Here is a 21,426-nt window from a genome sequence, read left to right on the forward strand (position 1 = left end):
ATTTCTCTCCTCCATCTCTCTACCAATTTCCTCACTTTTCCTTTTTAATTCCTCCATTACTTCACTACTCACCTTTTCCAATATCCTTTCATCCTCTTTCTTCCTTTCCCATCTCACTCTCTCCCTCTCTAATATACTCTCTATCACCCTCCCTTCTTCGTATTTCTTAGTCGTTTCTGATGGTAATCTCTTCTTCCACATTGCCATTTCTTTTTCTTTCTCTTCTTCTTCCCTTTTCCTCTCTCGTAGCACTGCTCTTGATACCCTTTCTGCTGCTGTTTTTACCCTTTCAGCTTCTCTTCTTTGCTCCTCAGTTCGTTCCCTTATTTTTTCCAATTCGTTCTTACCTTCTTTCCTCTTCCTCGCTCTCTCTTTTTCCTCCCTCTCGAGCTGTTTGATCAGTTCATTCTGCTCATCCCTTAACTCTGCTAGTCGTTCCTCCAAAATCTCTTCCTTTTGTCGTAACAGCTCTTCCCCTCTCATTCCACTCTCCCTGGTATTATCCTCGTCTATTTTCCTTACTACCTCCTTCTCTTCTCCTGTTAATGAACCTCATAATTTTAATAGTATCTGCGCAGCTACCCACTCATCATGTCCTATTTCCACAGTTTGTTCTTCTCCAGTCCTCCCCTCCCCTGCTGGCATCTTCCTATGAGCCACATATGGTGGCGGGCTGTATGCCGGGTTCGAGTACCCCTCAGCTGCTCTTAACTGTCCTCTTTCTATTTCTCCTAATTCTCTTAAAGGGTACAACCCCCCTCCCTCTGTTTTCACTACCTTCGCTAGGGGTATATATGTTGCTCTGTTCCTTTTTTATTTCATTTTCTTTTGAGTTATTATTCTTTTCTCCTCCCTCTTGTCCGTTCCCCGTGTTCTTTGGGTCTTCACTCCCCTTCTTCCCATTCTCTCCTTCCTCCTTAATCTCTTTTTCTTCCGGTATTTCCCCCACAGTGAACATTCCATTTGGTCCTGGTCGGGACCCTTGGAACATCCTCCATAAGTTAAACACCTCCAAGTGGTTTGTCAACTTCTTCCCTTTGTATGTATTATGCAAATGGTTTAATAGTGAATGTTGGGTATATGGATCGAAGCTACCATTAGGCGGCCATGGTGTTATCATTTTGTTGTCCGTCCCCTGTGTCCATTCTATGCTATACTTGATCAGTTTCTCCCTATGGGGTGACAGTGTTGTACATATGTGTTGTAGTGGGGTAGTGAGGGTGTTCCCCCACCCTCCCGATCCTGTCCCTTGTGACATAGTAGCGCTCCACTTGTTACCCTTCCCCTATTTGGTAGCGGTTATCTCACTAGCAGTTTACAATATACAGCCTTATATCTTTACCTGGCCCCGTAAGTTTGGGGACTTGCGATAGTCCACTAAGGAAAAATTAGTAAAATATAGTATTTACATTTGTATATTTTCTTCTTTCTTTCTTCCTTTACACAACACCCTTACGGCCCCCTGCGGCCGAGGCGCACGTAGCCCCCTGCGGCTGCGTGCCCCTTGTGACGTTCTTATACTGCCGTCCTATTTTCATTTGCTCCTCCTCCCTCTTCTACACCTGTCGTTGACGGCGTTCTCCGTGCGCAGCCACGTCCCCCTTTTCGCCTTCTCCCGATCAACTCGTTATCGTGTACCTCTGTTTCCACGCCCTTAACACAGCTCTCCTCCCCGCCACTCAAAAATAAAGATGTCTGGTTCTCGAGATGTCCTATGTAAGCCCTGCTGGTGACGTCACCGATCTCTTCGAACTACTGGTAAGTTCTTCATATATTCTTTAAGTCCAAAATACACTTGCAATCTACCCCCGTTAACCCCACAGCTGTCTTCCTGTCACTCCTGGAACAAGGTAATCAATAATATAATCGGACTGCGCACGCTGCGTCGCCTCGCGTGTGATACGCCCCTCGACGGGCGGTCTTAACCAGCCAATTATCTTCCGTATTGGGCAACTAGCTAGCTACCGCCTACAGGGAAACGTCATCTACCTATCGAGTTTCTTGCTCGAACAATAGGGATCCTCATCTACTCATTGATCAATAAATGCCAAATCGTAGGAAACCACACACACCCTTACACGTAGTCGCGACCTAGGCCAATCAGTGTCTACGAGCGGCCGCACGTGATGTTTTCGTGCTTCACCTCCCTCTCTCGCGTAACGTAGCCGACTGCTCTCGCACTCGTTCGGCTACCATTCATTTCATTGCCTACACTAAATTGTCAAACCTTCGCCGCGCACCTGTGCAACACCTCCCACCTCCCGTATTTAATTCCTCCCCCCTCCCTCACAATTTCACATTGCTTGTTGTGCGTGGCATGCTCACCAAGTTCTCTTGATGCGGGGCCGCTCGACTGCGTGCACCCCTCCAAGCGGCTCGCCACCTCCCCTCGTCTGGACCACGTCTGGACACTCGCCAACCGCGGGCGGGATACTTCTCAACCGGCTCCCGAAGGCCAATATCCGGATTGCGCTGTCCGGTCTTCTCGCAGTTCCGCGATGGTCCTGTAGTCCTCAGAAGGGGGCAACGGCAGAGGGGGCCGCGCCGCCGGGCCTCCTCGCAACGGGAGTACCTGGAAAAAATAAAAATAAAAAACCAGATCTTAAACAGATCTCAGCAGTGCCTCCAACTTGTCGGGGGGAAATTCTGCCGGGGTCGGCCGGGCCGTCCGTAGACCTCCGGGCAGGGAGGCCCCAACTCCTCCCGTATATCCCAAAAGAGATAGAGTATGAGACAAACGCAAGAAGCAAGGTGACTCTGCTGTTTATTAGACAAAACGGCAGGGATGGGTCAAGGACCGTACGCGTCCGTCCTGACACACACACAATTGTTGGGCTCGCAGGCCCTTTTTACCTTAGTATGACGCGCTACTTGCGTCACCTTAGAAAGTTTAGCAAAAAACCTATTTCCACTCTGGATTGGTTACTCGAGTGGTAGGGTTAGTATAGCATACATATAGAGAACTGTGTTAGTGGTTGAGGGTTAGTCAGGTGGTATACTTGGGATGTCCCTTCAATTTGATACATGAAAATTGTTACATGAAGACCTCTGAGGATTGGTCAATGTTAATGGCGTCAGTGATAAGAGCCCCATGTTCTGATTGGTCCGCTCGCGAGCCTTCCAGTCTGAGACTATCGCTGTTCCCAGCTCGCGGTGCACCTGTCATTTGCAACAATGTTTTACTATGGGTAGGTGTAAACAATGTGAGGATTTATTCATATGTTGGGAGGTCGACTACTCCCACTGCTGCAGATGTCCAATGAGTCTTTTAATTGTATCTGCCTGTGTCTTGAAACGTGGGATTCAGGCGTATCCTTCCTTCTGGGCTTGGCATCCTGTCAGGGTTGGCTTTGTCACGTGAGGTGGGACCGTGTTTGAGGCAAAATTCAGCACAATTAATATTGTTTTTCCCACTGTGTGCCTGGTTTATCTTGCAGGTGCGACCTTGGCATCGGTCTGCAGCGTGCGAGATTGCAACATCGTGCCCTTGGCGGTGTGCTTTCGCCGGGCTCATTCTGCAGGGTCAGCAACCAAGCTCTTGCTCATTCAATGTTCATGGAAGCTTTTGCTTGCGGCCTACTTGGGCCTGGTGCATAGGTGGAACCGTGTGATGCAGAGCGCTTTAGGTTACGGTATCATATTGCTCTATCCTCAGTATCGTGTCTCCGTTATATTCTTCATTATGGTACATGGTTCTTAGAAGAAGCGTGAGCAAGCCTTTTTAGATAAGTTCATTATGCGTCTTGCGTTTCTGCATTTTGAGAGCCTATGTGGAAAATAATAAAGATGCACGTCCGTGGGTATGTCTGTTGCCTACGTCATAGCACTGAGTATGTTCTTCGTGTGGATTGGTGTGGGAGTGTCCGGTGTGCATGTTTGCACAGGTGTGCTGACCGTTGGCTAGGTCGTCATGGCATCTCTAACGACATGTAGGTTTAGTCGAGTTGATCCATGCCGCAGGTGTCGGCATGGACAGGGCGGGCTGCTGGGCAGGTAGGTGGGCACATCCGTATGTTCCTGTACCAGGGTATTTGGTCGTCTGGTAGATAGGCAAACTCCTCTCGTGGCTGGTGTCTAGGCCGTGATCCTCTAGGCCAAGCGCGAGAGGGGAAGGGCGGGAGCCTGTTCTTCCATTCTCCCACTTCAGGAGAAAAACAAAAGGTGAGGGAGAGGGGTGCAGAAAGGGAGGGGAGGAACAAAACAAGCAACTATCGTACTAGGCCTGACAACGTTTCAGATAGTGCTGAAGGGAGGTGTGGAAAAGTAAGGGGGTGGGAGAGCGACAGACGAGGTTGCTATCATACTAGGTCCAGGGACAATTCTGATAGAATAAGTGCATAGAAGAAAGTAAGGGGAGGAGATAGGAAAAGGGAGAGGGGAGGGGAGCAGAGAACAAAGAGTAAGCCGTCAAAAAGATTGGAGAAGCAAGAGGGGATAGCGAATACAATTGCAGAAGTCAGTAGTAAGACATAATGTTCAAGCCTGGATACAAGATGAAGTTGGGAACAGCATGATTCAGGGCCACCATGAGTACAAGATGCAAAGGAAGTCCAGCATGAGAGTTGAGAAAGGGTGACGCACCATGAAACAGTGAAGTCCATAAAAGTAAAATCCAGCATTGGCCATAGGACGGTGATGGTAAAACCAGAATGTATCAGGACAGACTCATGTGCGTGGGAAGGGGGGGCACAAGGGAACAACACGGGAGGACCAGAGAGGGTGGGGATGGCCTGTGGGGGCACAGGGTGTAAACACATGTTGGTGTATGCTTACCTGCTGTTTTAGCAGGGGGTCGGACTCTGGATCCTCCTGGTCCGAACAGGTCCAAACAGAAATTGCCCTTTTCTTTGACTGCCCATCACTTTGAACGCCCGGGCAAAAGACACCCCTGATCTAAGAGTTAACAGCAGGAAGGAAGAGGCAGGGCTAAGAAGGTGGGTGGTGCTTAGGCCAGGTCACCTAGATCCACTTAGACCTGCTCCACAGCTGCAAAGGAAAAGATGCTGGCGGACTCCTTAAGTAGGGAAAAGAGCATCAAGCAGGAAGGCACCAGGTGGACGGGGCTTGCTAAGTGGTGAAAAATAGCGGCAACCAGGAAGGCACCAGGTGGGTGGGGCTTAGGCCAGGTGACTTAGATCCAGTTACACTTGCCCCCAGGCTGCCGTTTAACAAGTATGTGCATTGGTGTAGGAGTACTTACTTTGTAAATAGATTAGTTCTAGTTGTAGAAGGGTAAGAAGAAGGTTGGGAAAGGTGTACAGCTTGGAAAGGAAAATGTTTTTGTGTGTGAAGTATACATATATGCTTCCTACATGAGTACAACAATCATTTCACTTGTTGGATTTGTTTATCCACATTTACGATTGGCAGTGTTTTCAACGCACACACTCATTTTTTTGCCTTTCTAAGTAATGTTACATTCTGTGAAGTGTGCAAGGTAAGTGGCAGGCACCCTGTTGTAATGCATCCAATGTGTGTACTTGGTTTAGGTTGGTAGGACACGTTCAGTGCTCCTTTTCTCGATTTTAATAGGCAATGCATTAGTGCGGAAAGACATTCGTACAATTGACGGAAGGGAAGAAGAGAGTAACTGTTTGGATATTATAATGGCTGATATGGGTAAATGAAAACTTTCAAAGCAAATACCATTGCAAGTGGCATTTGATATTAGGTGATGGTTGCAATTACAGTATGCTTTTTGAGTACGTTATGGAGGTTCAGTGGCAGATACCCTGCTCAGAGGCACTCATAGCAGTGTTTCAAAAATACTGTACACAAATGTTCATACCTGTACTTTGTGGTGATGGGTGCCGATGTGGATGAATCTGGATGCAGAAATCTTGTATAGTTCAAAGAACTTTCTATTAGAGGTGCTTTTGAATCACGCAAGACTTGCACTCTGAATGTTTACCGGTATAAATGGAGTGTTGTACAGAAATGATAATGTTACATGCAGAGGTTTTGGATGTGAATGGTGGATGCGTGTGTGACTATTTAACAGTAATGAGTGAGTGATGGAAAAAAACTAGTGGAACGGGAAGAAAGACTACTCCTACTTTGCTCGGGCGCAGCGCTCACAGTAGATGGGGAAGCACACGTGCCACATCCTTCCCCTCTTAGCATGCTGGATGTGGAAATGGGACTGTGGGGATTTTCCAATCAGGTGCTGTGGGTGTGCTTCACAAGAAGGGGTGGTAATAATTTGTTTCAGTACTCTGGCCTGGCAGATATAGAGAGATGCACAGTGTTGATCATGGGTGATGCCTTTGTGCAAATCTGTACAGGTCTGCCCAGGAAAGAGGCTTTGCTGGCAATTTCAATTTGGAAGGACTGGAGGATTTGTGGTGCAGTGTCCATGTGTGGAGTTTAGGTGCTGTGCTTGCACTTTGCAGAGATGTGGCCACTACCACTACTGTTCATCTTGTCATGGTGCATTATGGAGCCCTGCATTTGGGTTACATGCCTTGTGTATGTTTGTTCTGTCAGCTAAAGAAGTTGTTGAAAGGAGTGATGCAGAATTTTCCCACTGCCATGGTGGTTTTCTCATGCATACCACCATGAAAAGTATGGGACTATCCCAAAGTACTTTGTCCCCAGCTAGAGGTTGGACGGTGTGTTATTTATAAACAGAAGCATGTGTAATGTTTTTGTCCACTGCTGGGATATTCTCCTGTGACAAAGAAATCCTTAATTCTGGAAATGTGTGTTTTTTCCATGCAAATGGCATTTTTTTGTCCACCATTGGAAATGTATTTTGTTTTACAATCTACAGGATGCGTCGAAGGAGGAGAAGAAAACAAACACCCCTTTAAAATCCCAAAACAAGGTGTTTGTTAACAAGCACCTAGAGAAAAAAAGCCACCATTAAAGACGAAATCCCCTACCCTTCTTGAAATCTGTTCCCCTACTCCTGCACACAGCACAATAAGTCTGCGGTCACTGCAGTAGTTCCAGGATTATACGTGCTACATCCAGGGCTTTTGAGAATGGCAGGCATGGAAATGGGAATGTGGAGGCTAAGGGATTGCTCAATAAGGTTTCTGGGTGTGGTATGTACACAGAGACTGACTGTGGCAGAAGGTCTATTTGTAGAGACAAATGCAGAAGCACATGGTTATGGCTGTGTCTTTTAGGAGGCAGAGTGTATGGATTTTGGGGAACTCCTAGATACATTGGTTGAAAATGAATGAAAAACACTGTGGAGTGGTTGCACATTTTGATTCTATCATGTGGATGTTCACTGATAAGGAGTACGTGCAATGAAGTGGCTGATTTTGGGTCCTCTTTCTGCCACTTTGGTGATGCTCGATCATCCAGACATTATTATTCTTCTGTGTGCAGGCAACAGATATGTTACCGGAATTTGTCTGCAGTTTGCGACGAAGGAGGCACTTCGCTAGGTCATGCATATGTTTCCGAACTACTGCATAATTTTGTGTCGCATTGCAGACACAGATGTGGCTGCATTCTTCTTCATTTGGTCCACAAATGGAGAAAGTGAGGCGCATTGTCAAGAAGACTGTTGCCATGTCCTACTTCCACAATGGAAATATTACGTTTAGTAGCACAAATATTTTTCCCACAAATGGTGTTGATCTTACTGCTCCTGGCAATCAGCTTTTTCTGAAAACTATCCAAAATACATTGCTGCCCTTTTTGCAAGTAAAGCATGTTGGGCAGAATCACCTGCAGTACCCTTTGGGAACACTACAGGCAATTAGGACTACAAGTGTAAGCACAATTTCACCTTTGGTACAAGCCTGTACTGCACAGTAAAGTGGTAGCGATGGCTGAGCAGCCAAACTTATCTCACGAGTTTAAGTGAGCAGTAGAACAATTTACAGAAAGGACCGATAATACATTGATTCGAATAGACACTTATTCAAGGTTTCTTGGTAAAAGAATATACATTTATTTGCATATTTAGTTCAAAAAATTACACTAGCACAAGCAGCTCAATATCACACACTAATAAACCACAAAAATCCAACCGGCAAGTACATGAACATGTTTAGCTCCAAAAATGAAGTGGGATCAAAATGGCACTTCAAATACGTATATAGGGGATTAAAAGACAAGGTTATGAGAATAGACAGCCCAAATACATTCATAGGCAGGGCAAAAGGTTTCAGTTAAATACAACCAGCAATTCTTCTCAACAGGCCTGGGCCAAAAGTCAATGGTTCAGAGTCTTTTGTCTAGGATAGCACAGTTCTGTTATATAATGGTTAAGTCTTTGCCATGGAGTTTAGAAGAATTTGGCTAGGCGAAAAGTTTGAATAATGTTTAGAGAAGGACGAACCTTCGAAGTTGAGGAAAGTTTCATGCACTTTCTCGATGGCCAAAAACATTTCCGGACTGCATTTGCACAGTACCTTTTTAACGACGAAAGCTGTAGCTGAGACAGTTGTTCCTGGCAGTTTGAGCAGATCTCGCAGTTCCTGAGCTTCAGTCGTGGGGACATAAAGGAGGACACCGGGAGGTTCCTGCACTGCCCAGGGATGAGGCCAAAAGCTTTAAGGTGTGAGTGCCTTAGAGACCAAAAACTGGTTTCTTTCCCATTGGCTATCCGGTTTTCAAGCAGCACTCTGCTGAAAAGTCGACCAGTCAGGGACGGTGTCCAGGTGACTTAGGAGTTGGTTGTTCCCAGCAAACTCAAAGGAAGAAGTTAACCTTCAAGGGCTTCTCTATCGTTTGGAGTTTCAGGCAATTTTGACCTGCAGCAGGGCTTCACCTGTCGGCCAGGAGTTACAGCAATCCTCTTCCTTCTGCTCATCTTCGGTTCTTTCATTCCAATGGTCAACTCTGATTTCCAAGTCCCAGAGACCTGCTTTTAAACAGTTTTCCCCCATTCAATAAGCCCCATTCACCCAGCAGGGTGGCTGTCCTTGCTGGACAGTCAGCCAGCCAATCACTCTAGACTGCTTTCAGGTCTCCTAGGTGATTAAGCACAGGGAGTTTCGGGCACCTCCCTCACATCCTGTCCACCCCAGACACTCTGGCACCAGAGGAGGGCTTCAGCACAGAAGCCCACTAAAGGGCTCTGGTTTGGTGCACAGAGTTAAAGACAAGAAGGACTTTTCCTAAAAGAAATGTTGAAAAAAGTTGACCGGAGTCTGTTTTTACTGATAGGTCTGGGGCGACATATTGAAAAACATGGCTGCCCGTGATTTTGAGCTACCGTTGATAGCGGTCATGAAAAATCATGGTAGTTGATCTAAACCACTGCCATCAGCCATTTAAAAGAGGAAAAGGTAACATTTTACCATTACATGAGTGTTTTTACTCAGGGGAAGCTAGGCAACCCCTCCAGCATTCTATTGGAAGGTAGGCTGTGCTGGGTCAGTACGTTTAAAAAGACTAGTAAAGTAAATTTAACTTTACATGCTCTGGGAGACGGCAGTCAGTCCCAGAGAAGGTATTCAAACCTTGGGGAGTCTGAAAGACACACCTGTGCCACTGCACTGAAGGTGCTGTGTGACACATAGAAAAAGATGATGCCACTGGAGTTGTTTTAAAACTCCATAACCAATAGAACACAAAAGTAAAACACATTGAAAATGAAAAGTTCAAAGACCAAAATATAGCAAAACATCTGGAGGGCTCTAAGGTAAAGGGAATTAAGCACTTGTGTGAGAATTCTCCCTAACACAGCAAGCATTTTTCCTAGTAGGCTTTGCGCACATCAACCCTTCGAAGCACAAGCAAACACCACAAAAAGTTTCTTTTTACAGCCAGCCATTTCTCCCGGAAATGACTGCAATGTTTTTGAGGGAGTCACGCCTCCCATTATTTACTGCGCCATCTGTGCTGCTCACAGGCTGCGCGGCAGTCAGCATCCTTTCATTGGCAATTCAATTTTTGACCTCTGCAAAGTTGCTCTGAAAGGTTCCTTTTTTTCCTTTTTTACTTTTTCCGTTGTTTTGTATCTTTCTTGGTCTTGTAACAAACGACACGAAAGGAAGGGTACAGAAGGGGCACCAACCACAGGGATAAGATAGGGCAAGGGCAGAGAGAGGAAGATGTTGGGAGGCCCTCACTTATTTAGCGGGCAGTCATTCTCATGATCCCAGACCGAACCCTCGAAAGCACTTTGAAGTTGCGCCCCCCTGCAGAGTACCGCATTGCAGTACATGCACAATTCAATGACCTTTGACAGGTAAAGGTCTGCTGCAGTGCATATGGTCTGCAAGGATGCTGCGGGGTTCCGCTGCCCCACAGGAATGTTCCTGATGTTGGCAGGAGCAGATGCGAAGAATGCTGTAGAGGAAAGTAACCTAATGCATATTTCGAAGGGCACTACCCTCCAAACTGCTGCCTTGTATTTCGATTTGAGGTGTTGTCACATGGAGGTGGTGCCGTAGCTGTACAAACCAGGTTTTCCACGCAGTGGATCTCACTAGCACAACATTTCGGCACGTCTCCTACGCTGGTAAACAGTTTCCAAAACCTGCAGTTACGCTGGCTGCAGACATTGGGATTTACTCTACTTCATCCGTGTTCTCCTATTGATGCCTTTCTACATCACAATGCTTTTTCTCTTGTCCAGGCCCTTCGAAAGGATGTTTTGGTGGTGAGGGTGTAGGTGCTGCTGAGTTACAGACAGTAGCAGCAGCCATGGTTGCTATTAGTTGAAAAGGTAATATAGCACAGCAGAATTGATCCGTAGGCAATTCCAGCGCAAAGCATTGTGGCCCGCTACTCTGCTCTGCAAAGCCATAAGCAGAATGCGGAGCAGCACTGGGGTGTGGCCTTTTGCAGGGCTGCTGTGGAGACCTTGGAACCAGAAAGCAGCTTGAAATCATTCAAACAACTAGTCACATGTACAATGGCACAGTGTGGTATGTATGTAAGTGTGTACTTTCACAATAATACTCCTTACATTGCAGAACAGTACTTTTCCGATGTCCGAGGGCCCGGGTGGTGTCAGGCAAATAAGGGCCCATGTGCAGAAAATGGGACGGCTGTCTGCAGGACGCGTATTGGGCAGAATACTTTGTGCACATGTGCATAGGTGTCCTACGAACAGGGTTGGCATCTCCGGACTCATCAAAAGTGTGACACTTGTCTCTCTACAATTTTCGCACAAGCTGGATGTTTGTAGGCTACAGCAAATGCAATGTGGATGCCTCGAAACTACTGAAAGTATGTTACAACATTTTCTCACCATGCTGGACAGGGGCAGTGTTACCTGGACACAGACGATGAAATACGCATGTGCATAGCTGTGAAACGGACCGGCGTGCGCTCCCACAACTAATTAAAGGCGCATCACGAGATGTGGACAAGCGGCCAGTAGTGGCATTCTATGGATACCTCCTCGGCCTCCTTCTCTCCCTCCCTCATCTCTGACTGTCTGTCTGCTATCCAGGAATGGTGTGCTTCCAATGACCTCTGCCTTAATGCTAGTAAGACTGAGATCCTACTCATCGGCACACCCACTCCCTCCTTCCCTGCAGCTCTCTGGCCGGCCTCTCTTGGCCCTCTTCCTGCTCCTACCTGCAAGGCAAAAAAGCTCGGGGTCATCTTCGACTCCACACTCTCCTTCTCTCCTCATATATCTGACGTCTCTAAGAAGTCACATTACCAGCTGCACCTCCTCATAGGTATTCTTCCCTTCCTCTCCTTCCCCCAAAAGCTCACTGTCTCCCGAGCCCTGGTTCTCTCGAAGCTGGACTACTGTAACAGCCTCTATCTTAATCTGCCTGCCTCCACTCTCCGCCCTCTGCAACTCATCCAGAACAGAACTGCGAGACTTGTCCTTGGCCTCAAGCCCAGGGACAGTATCTCTCCAGGACTGAAATCTCTACACTGGCTCCCAGTGGCTGCGAGGATTAAGTTCAAAACCCTCTGCATTGTCCACAAGGCCTTCTGGGGCCTGGGGCCTAAATACCTTCAACTCTCTCTTCCTAAATATCTTCCTTCCCGAGCCCTACGCTCATCCGTCTCCAACTCCCTCAGGGTCAGCCGCTTCTCGAAGCAACGAGCTGGGGGTAGATATCTCTCCGCGGCAGGGGCTTCCCTCTGGAACAGCCTTCCTGCCTCCCTGAATTTTGAGGAGAACCATCTCTGGTTCCGGAAGCACCTCAAAACCTTCCTCTTCACTTCTGCTTTCTCTCTCCCTCTCCCCTGCTAAATTCTTCACCAAAACTGCACTGATTCTGCAACTGGGCCACTCTCACCGACCTCGGTCATGGGCCCAGTCACTCTTCACTTGCACTGCCTCCCTGGCAACCCCTGCACTGCGGGACTGTCTCTGTATCACTGCAGCCCCCCCCCATCACTTGTCTGCACTTACCTTGGACTTGCCACCAGCTGGCCCTATTTATTTATTATTTTATTTCTATTCTACTTATTTGTACTGCACCCCCCCTCCCCCTTCCCCTTGCACTTTTTCCCTTCCCCCTACCCCTGCACTTGCGCGGTCTGAATGACACCTGGCCTAGTAGGATCGTTGTCTGTCTTCCCCTTGTTCCCCCCTCCCTGCCTCGTCGCGCCTTGAAACACTTGTGTATAGGCGCGTTACAAATGCCATATCATATCATATCATTGAGATTGCGCATACGCTGGGCAGGTTCAGTGTCCAAAGGAAACCTCCATTTTGCTTACCTGGGGCCATCCCGGACAGTACTGTGCACCGCAGACTCATAATGGAATTTTAAAATAAAAGGAAAAGCCACTCACATACTGAGCAGAACCTTACATTTAAACCTTTAATTCTGACATACATAGACAATATTAGGAAAGGGAAGGGGTAACAGAAATGGATACATACACTGGGGAATTGGGGATTTGTACAAGTTCATCATGAGGGGAGCCAAGGATTGAGGTCTCATTGTAACGTCTCTGATCACAGGGAGTTTGTGGGGATGGTGGGCTGGGAAATGGGGAAGGGGTACAGGTGCAGGTGGGGCAGTGGTATTTTATTTTTTCCAGAATTTGTGCTTCTACAAAATCTTTTAAGGTGGCAAAAATGTTCAGCATTTGTTCCATTTTGGCATCCAGCTGTGTGTTATTTACAGAGTTTACTTCATTTACTGTGGCCGTATGCTGCTGTGTATGAGGTGCCGCTTGTGATGCATTCCTTTCATTTCAAGTATGTCCTGTTAAAGATACAAATATATGTGAGGTGTATATGAAGCAATACATATTCTTAATATTTCAGAATGTGCTGCGTACCAATCGGGTTACTATCGTTATTCATTTCGTCATGAGGGAAATTCTCTTCCAGCAACTCTGGGGTGCTTGGCATTGCTATGTACAAAAAAAAATAAAAAATAAAAACATCATGGTTCTCTACTATTGCACACTGCACAAGCTGTGCACTTATAGGGTATTATAGGAGAAACTTCAGTGTACTTACCGCATTGTAGTGACATTCTGCACTCAATACATTGCAGTCCTTACTCTGCCACTTACTTCTTTGTTCCTATGTAAAGCAGCAGTGCTGTAATATTGTTGGACACAGACATTATTTCGCTTGTTGGTGTATTCCATTATGGTGCATAATCTATGCCATGCTCTGTTTGTACAGAATTTGCAGACCTACTCCATTTTTCTTGTAATGCACGTACAAGGAGCTCTTTGTATATGTTCCTTGTCTTTGCTGAATGCTGCCACTATGTAAGAGAACACCTGCCTTTTTCAGCAGTTTGAATGCTACCTGATATCCGTGAACAGACGCACAGTCCGTGGTTACTGTGCCCATCGGCATGCAGTCAACCATTTGGTATGCTATAGGTACATCTATACAAACCTAGGGTATGCTTCTAAAAACCTATGAAATGCAGTGAAAAAATATTGTTAAAGGTACATTATGGTTCAGTTGTCCTAAGAAAACCCTAGCACATTCAGTGCAGAAACGTTGTCAAAGGGATGTTATAGTTACTTTGCACTAACAGCAACCTATCCATATTATAGGTACATGAAAAACACCAGAAATACGCCAGTTATAGCAAGCTAAGCAACCATAACTCGCACCACCACTGTGCACTGCTAAGACTAACACCCATGACATCAAATATGTATTTTAATATTTAGTATTTATTTTATTCATATAGCGGACCAGGCCCAAGGACATCCGGGCGCATCACTTAGTTTCAGGCATGGTACAGGCAAGACATTTGAATTAAATATACAGAAATATACAAGAAATACAGGAAATATACAAATGTACAGTAGCAGGTTATAACAATAGGCAGTTAATGCTATAGATTATGACTCTAGGGCAGAGTCACAGTAAATCGTAGGTAGTGGAATGACAAACGTCATTGATGACACCACTGATGACATCACATCTCTGGCTCCCTCTTTTTTGTTCACTGACATATCTAGGCCCGTTGGTTTTCTTCATTGCCAATCAGGAAGAAAAAATGCAAAAGTTACTACATTTGTAGACTACATTTGTAGAGCACCAAAAATTCTCTGACTGTTAGTCTAGGGCAGAAAAACATGTAACCCATTTTACTGGATTGTAAGATGCCTTGTACAATGATAAATGTTACCACAATTGATAACATGTTACTAAAAGTAGTAACAAAGCAACTAGAATAAGGGAAACAATGTTTCCCAGTACTGATAGCCTGAATGACATGTCAGTTTCCCCATAACTGATGATCAAAAGACAGTAATGAAGCTGGAGACTTCACTGCACTGTACAAAGTACAAGTCAGGATACAAAATAAAAGCAAAAAGTTTGGGTGTCCATAAAAATGGAAGGAAAGTTGCAGTAAAGAGAAATCTTTCCTCACAGTAATTTATAGCGTGTGTATGTACGTTTTATCATGTAATACTTGCCACTATTGTATGCCTGATAGCATTACCCCTTTAATATTTACCTATTTCACTTGCCTTTTACATTCGAGAATTGAATTCCTAAAGCATCTGCGAAGTCATTGCCACGCAAGACCATGTCCTCCCCCTTCATGTGTAATTGGCAATTCACAACCACTATGACTGATGGGAGTTGTAGTGCATCTATGAGGCAGCCCATCAGGGGTGCCTGCTGCATGGGTGTGTCATCAGCATGTCAAAAGCAGCTCCTCTGGCATTGTGACAGTCCAGCATGTACTGTAGATGTCATGTATGTCGAATTGGAATGCAATGTAACCTCTGTGTCTATCACAGGCTTCTAATGCCATTATGAGACACTATTTCAGCCACCTAGACTGACAAATATGAAGGCAATCTAGTGCTTACTACAACATCAACTGTCCTGTCCGATTTCATCAATACTATTGCTTCCCCAGTTTGTCTTAATCCTGTTCACTGTCTATTGTCAATGAACCATCAATAAAAAGTACTTTTATTACCAGTACCAGTCTGCACCAGTACACCAGTGTGAGAGGACGTGCCTCTGTGCTTCTCTGCTTTTTCTGTTTGGACTGCTGCTGCTTTAAGAAAAAAAAGCTCCACTGCCTACAAAAATCTACCTACAGCGCGGAGCGCGCGCGGAGTACCGTGCAGAGTACCAGTCTGCACCAGTACACCAGTGTGAGAGGACGTGCCTCTGTGCTTCTCTGCTTTTTCTGTTTGGACTGCTGCTGCTTTAAGAAAAAGAAGCTCCACTGCCTACAAAAACCTACCTACAGCACGGAGCGCGCGCGGAGTACCGTGCAGAGTACCAGTCTGCACCAGTACACCAGTGTGAGAGGACGTGCCTCTGTGCTTCTCTGCTTTTTCTGTTTGGACTGCTGCTGCTTTAAGAAAAAGAAGCTCCACTGCCTACAAAAACCTACCTACAGCGCGGAGCGCGCGCGGAGTACCGTGCAGAGTACCAGTCTGCACCAGTCCGCAGCGGGCAGAGGGGAGGGGGCTTGGCCCCCCTGGAACATCCGCTGTCGGCCTGGCACTATCCACACGGAGGTGAGGTGGGACCCGCTATTTCTCTGTTCCCCTCGTTGTTGGAATTTTCTTCTCGTTTGTTTGCACCTGTCACTTTTCCTGGAGCACTCCGGTTTCGCTGAATATCTTGCTTCAAGTCACTTTTCCCTACACGCCCCCTCAACCCCCGCCTCTGGTGACTGCGGTGTCCCGCTATCTGCGTTCCAGTACCTGAGTCCGCACTCCCTCATCTCCTGCTGATAATGGAGGAGGATGCCGAGCAACGCTGTCTCAGAAGCCATTTGAAAAAAAATACTGTTTCCACACCCCATTCTCAGTTTCCTAACTCACACAACTTTGTACCGACGCTTAAGTCGAGGACCACAGCAAGAAGTACATCACACTCGGCATTCGAGGCCATCTACTCGGATGCACAAATACAAACTCTTCCCAAAAGCGACTCTATGGAATATACAGCACTCCACTGCCTACATGATCAAAAATCCCAAGAAAACCTTAGTGGATCTGCACAGGGCTTAGCTGGCTCAGTCATACCATCACGTCAGACGCAGATACCCGTGGCCTCGCTTGGATCTGGAGGTGCAGAGGGATGTGCCCCTCTCGCCTTGGCACTGGAGGACAGTCGGATGATGATTCCGCCTACCTGCACCATCGACCTCTTTACCGCTCTGGCGAGTGGCCCTAACATCGAGCAGATCGGAGGATCTCTCGCTGTGGGTCTGAGGGCGGTGGCAAGGGGGCGTGGAAGTAATCATTCACCCTCACAGGAGCCACGGGCGCCATTTTTGGGGCTCGTGGGAAAATCTCCAGAAACCCAGATAATTAATCCTGCTAGTACGCCTAGTGAAGGCGGTCCACAGGCGGACTTGAAGGCGGCGGCGGGGATATTGGAAAATTACAGTTTACGGAATTTGGACCCCGGAAACAGGGGGACCTCCTCCCAGCCGACCATAATGGCCTTGGTTCATTCATTGCCGCAAGATATCACGGCTCATTTTCCTGAACAAAGTCTCAAAGAAAACGCATCACCGTCAACTGCTCCGTTACCACGCCATTTTGAGGAAATTCATACATCGATCCCGCAGCCAACTGATGATTCATTAAAACAGATCTGTATTTCACCTACAGAAGACCTCACCTGCCCTCAGACAGTAGAGGTCTCAAATAATCAAAGCTCACCATCCATAACGAGCTTAGACTCAGATGTTGACCTACAATCCAAGGCCTTGGACACTTCTAACCCTAAACTGAATTCTCTGCCGAATAAGAAAAGAATTCAATATAAAAAAAGAGGCAAGCAGAAATCCAAGTTGCCTCCGCCACAAGGAACTAATGATCAAACACCTATACAAAAAAGAAAAGGAGATGGTGATGTTAAAGAAAACAAAACGACCAGAAGAACCGGGTCACAGCCTTTGACCAAAAAACGAGGGCTGGGGAAGCAGTCCCTGCCAATTCCGCTGCTCTCTAATGCCCTCTTGAACTTCTTCAAGATACAAGGAAAACGTAAACTCTCTCAGGACTCTGAACTTTCAGATGCAGAAATTCTAGAAGCATTGGAGGAGACGCCCCCATTACCAAAATGCAGAAAATTAATATCTGGGCAATTAAAACAGTGTGAGGCGATCCCGACGGAAGACATCCAGCCTCAACTTACGGATGGGAACGTAAGCAATACAGCGCACTGCACCCCAGTATCAAAAGACAGAAAATCAGTACCTGGCCACAAAAAACAGAATGATGTGATGCTGTCGGAAGACATCTATCCTCAATCTATTGACGTGAACATCAGCGATACAGCGCAGTGCACCCAATCAGACCTTCTGTCTACGAAAGGAGCCCATACAGATCCATATACTCGACGAATCAATTCAGGCATATTGGATCTACCTGGACCTGAACCGCCTATATCCGCTCAGCCTATCCAAATGCAACAGACAGAAACACAGACAGATCAGACAGGGCTTTCGCAATCTGTTCTGTCCTGCCCAAATTACAGGAAACAAAGTCAGGTCACAGAGCCGCAGGCAGGGAGTGGCATTTACTTGGACCGAAGAAATACGGACTCTATAAGAGAGTTTACAGCTCCAGAAGATCAGCGGCATCAACAGGGAATGTTGGACATCTTGGATCTACTCCAACCTAAAGTATATCCCTCTCAGAGACTAATGAGTCCACAACCCTGGGCAAAAATTCATCTTCCATCTTCCAACCTTCGGTCTACTTCACAAGACCCCCCTCTTGATTCTGTGTTACAACGCAGTTCAATCAGTGGCCCATGGAACTCCTCGCCGAGACTACCAAATCTACCGGAGGCTGATTACACCACAACGAGACGCCGGCACTCAGTTTCGAACACTTTATCTACAGATGGCAGAGATACCTCATCAAAAAATGGAAGACCACCTGATTCGCAAACATCAACGCATAAAGATTTACCAAATAACAAGAGAGACATGACTACGATCATGTCAGCAATAACTATTGCGATGGCTCCCTTTTGTAAACTATATGAAACTCTAGGTGAGGCCTCGAGAGATAACACAGCTACTTTAGCAATTATCCAATCAAAGCTGACTTTCCTTGAGGGGTTTATATCGGCAATAGATCTGAAATACGATATTGCCCAAAGGAAAAGAGAGGAAATTGAACTAGACTTTGAAAATACGACGGCGATCAAGATTCAAAATCCCACGGCACCTGCCCTTGTGGAACAAAAATCCACACAGACTATGTCTAGGAAAGGAGACGATGAATTAGCATCAATATTTACGATCAAACCAAAACCAGCCACAATGATGAGCAGAACTAACCTGAAGACTAACACACTGCCGATACAAGGAAAAAAAGCTCTTACACTAACAGAAAAGGAGAAAAAAGATCCTCCGAGACGACCGTCCTCTCCAGTCAAGTCAGCACTGGCCACACAGGCAATCATGGCAGACAAAGAAATTACGGCCAAAGGGAAATCAATGGCTGTATCAGCGATTGACCTAACTCAATCGCCCAAATCAACTGCTGATTTCTTGGACTCTAGCATCTTGAACAATATGTCTGTCCACAGTGAACAAGATCTATCTCCTAAGTCTAAAGACCATCATGAGGTAGAAATCAGTCCCTTGATAACCTCAATTCCGCCTCTAGCTAAATGTGCTATAGTGGAAGGTCCCGTGATACTACACACAAATGAGGGTGAATGCGCTATGACACATATAGACGCTGCCTCACAAGGGCGGCACATAAGCACCACCAACGCGGGCACAAAGGGAATCCGGCAGACGCATCCTTGCCGACTACATTTACCAACTCAAAAGTCAGAGGCGACGGCTAAAGTAGAGAAAGCTATTCAACTTTTCAAACTTGAACAAATGTCGAACAGAGATAAATACATGGTCCTAAATCGCAGAACAGTCCTAAAGATAACATCGTCCATATCCAGCCTGAAGTCTCTGAAAACGGAAGACTTTAATTTAATAGAGCCATATCATAGAGACAACAAGGCTAAAGCCTATCTCCATATTAAGGCAGGTGCTATTCAAAATCTGAGTCAGGAAGCGGCAAAAGAATTAAAAACTGCTGGCCTTCTCCTAACCGAAATTATAAGCCAGGATCCACCATGCAAAAGAGGAAATCAGAAAGAATCGCACACTAACAAAAGAAAACAGGAAGCTAATTACGACGAGCAGTATTCTGCTCGAAGAGCAGAACTAAAAAATCATTTCCAGGTCCAACCAGACACGAAACAGGAGACACGTAGGGAAGATCTCAACACATCACGAAGAATGGAGTCGAGGGCCAATCCGGGGAGGCGCGAAGAAAAACACAATCGTAAATATTCGACTGACACCTATGAAGTCTTTCCATCCCAAAACTACCAAGTAAGAGCCAGAATTAGCCCGGACCAAGCGACTCTAATTAGACACCGTGGATACCAAAGAAGTGAAAGGCTGCGACATGGCTCTCCGCAACGAAGAAGACTTGACTCTAATAGAAATCGCACGCACTACTCCCCGAATAAGCGACACCACGATCCTCCGGCTAAGACAAAGAAAGATGCATCTACAGGTGGTCCGTGGAACTGGTTAAAAGGAGCTCTCAGCTCTAATAGAAGCAGATAGCAACCATTTAGCGAAGCGAAAGAACCCACCCACTCTAAGGTGGTGACGCTAGCCTCATGGAACACCAGAGGACATGCACATTTAACCGATCGTAATAGTGAAGATCTGGGCCGCTTCGACATTCTCTGCCTCCAAGAGACATGGCTTCTGGAAAAACCGAACATGGATGGATTTGAGATAGAGACTTCCCCGGCAGTTAGAGGATTGCTAGGCCGGCCTTCGGCTGGCCTTCTGATTGCCGTAAGGACAGGACAACATCTGAAAATCATCAAAACGTTTGTTAAAACCTATGGGATCCTGGCAATTCTCATACAATGGACTCACTACTCAGAAACCACCAGACTTTGGATAGACACCTCCCTTGTTGTCATCACGACATATTGGAATCCCCAAAGAACGTCCATCATTGCCTTTTGTCAATCTATGGCCGAAACGATTGACGCCATTGTGATTGAGTCGAATACGGCGCACATCATAATATGCGGGGATTCGAATTCTAAGTGTCCTCATCCCAAAGAGGCTGGTCTAAAAACAGTTCCGACCACGCAAACTGAAGTGAGAGGACAGGCCTGGATGGAATTGATGGCTTCTAGAAACGTACACAATGTAGCATGGATTAAGGACTGGCAAACCCAAATTCCGACCTGGGAAAGAGGCTCTTCCACAGCCACGCTCGACTATATTTACACCTCTAACGCCATGACTTTAGAAATGGAATGTTACAACGTGATCGAAACCCTCGCGAGCGACCATAACATGCTTACCATAAGATGGACTTCTATCGCCAGGGAAACCAGAACTTATACTCCTTCGATTGAGTCCAATCCCCAACAGACTCGATTGTGCATGACAGCTGCCAGCGTTCGAGCTATGACTCAACAAACCTACACTGTGGGGGCTCATGCAACATTTTCTGAGACGTGCTCAAGACCTAACTATATCCCGCTCCTGGCAAAGTTCAAGACGAAGCAGAAGGAGCCTAAGGTCAACCAGACCACCTATAATCATACATACGACAAAATCATAGCGGAAAAGAAAAAGGCAGTCAGAAAATTGAAACGATGCGCCAAAGTGGAAAACTCCATCAAGGGGTGGGAACTTTGGACAAAAGAACTTAAGAACTATAAAGCCTGGGTTAGATTACGCAGGGCAGTTCTTTACCAGAATGACGCGGAAACTATGATGAGAGCCTTAGTGTCCAAAAATCAGCTGACTTCTGGGCCCTGATTAACAACTCGCAGGGAAATACACAAATTAATATGATCAATTCAGTTCCCGAAGCCGCCTGGGTCGAATTCTTCACCGATCTTTTTGCCTCTCCTACAACAAACACAACGTGTGATCCTGAACCAAGACTGGCTCCATGGATTGATTTATCCGAAAAGGCAGATATAAGTGAGGCAATTCAAAAGCTAAAAACATCCAGAGCGCCTAGTCCAGATGGCCTCACGAATACTGACCTAAA

This window comes from Ambystoma mexicanum, chromosome 6p, assembly GCF_040938575.1.
Source record: "Ambystoma mexicanum isolate Mex_15411 chromosome 6p, UKY_AmexF1_1, whole genome shotgun sequence".
Lineage (NCBI taxonomy): Eukaryota > Metazoa > Chordata > Amphibia > Caudata > Ambystomatidae > Ambystoma > Ambystoma mexicanum.